We start from the raw sequence: 1,121 nt of genomic DNA, 5'->3' as shown, positions 1-1,121 counted from the left end.
ATCTATATGTAGATTGCTCTTCATGCCTTTTAAAGTTTAGTTCCTTAAGGTCAATGACACTCATAATACACGCATCTGGTAATTACGTTCTTTTAACCATATAGGGTACTATGCATGCATTTTGTCGCTTCTGTACCTAATAACCTCTAAAACACTAAAAATAAACATTTTTGGTAATGTTATTCTGTTTTTCCATAAAGTGTTTTTAACATGCGTTTTAGCATTTTGATACTTAAGAAGCTTCTTATCTATGAAAAGAAACTTTTTTGAAAATATTGTTTTGTATTCCAATATAGGGTGCTTTCCATGGATTTTAATGTTTGCTGCCTAACACGCTAAAAAAAAAAAAAAAAAAAACAATAAAAATACACATCTCTGGTAATGTCGTTTCGCTTCCCCATATACAGTGCTGGATTTTGACGTTTTGATTCTTAACATTGTCAAAACAATAAAAAAAAAAAAAAAACTCAAAATGCATGTTTTTGGTAAAGGTGTTCTGTTTCTCCATATATAATATTATTCACGCGTTTTTTACTATTGGTGCCTAAGAATCTCAAAAATATACATACACGTTTCTGATAACATCATTTATTTCATCATATAGAGCAATATCCACGTATATTGATGTTTCCCTAACTAATAAGCTCAAAAATACTGGAAACATGAATTTTTACTGATGTTATTGTGTTTCCTCATAAAGGCTCTTTTGCATGCGTTTAGTGTTGCGATACGGAAGAAGCTAAAAAAAAAAAAAAACTAAAAAAACACGTTTTTCGTTATGCTTTCCATTTTAATGGAGGGTGTTTACATATTTTTAAGCATTTTCGTAGCTAACACACACAAAGATACTCAAAAGACACTTTTCTGGTGATGTCATTCCGTTTCCTCAATATAGTGCTTTACATGGATTATGGCGTTTTGGTATCTAAAAATTTGAAAAAAAAAAAAAATAAAAAATAAATGTTTTTGATGATGATGTGTTTCTCCATATAAAGTGCTATTCACGCGTTTTATAGTTTTGGTACCTAAAAAGTTCAAAAGCACTCATAATACACGCTTCTCGTAATGTCTTTTATTCCCGTTTATAGGGTACTTTGCATGCATTTGATGTTTTGGTACCT

This window comes from Scylla paramamosain, chromosome 1, assembly GCF_035594125.1.
Source record: "Scylla paramamosain isolate STU-SP2022 chromosome 1, ASM3559412v1, whole genome shotgun sequence".
Classification (NCBI taxonomy): Eukaryota; Metazoa; Arthropoda; class Malacostraca; order Decapoda; family Portunidae; genus Scylla; species Scylla paramamosain.
The sequence above is the reverse complement of the archived record's forward strand: the minus strand, read 5'-3'. Positions refer to the sequence as shown.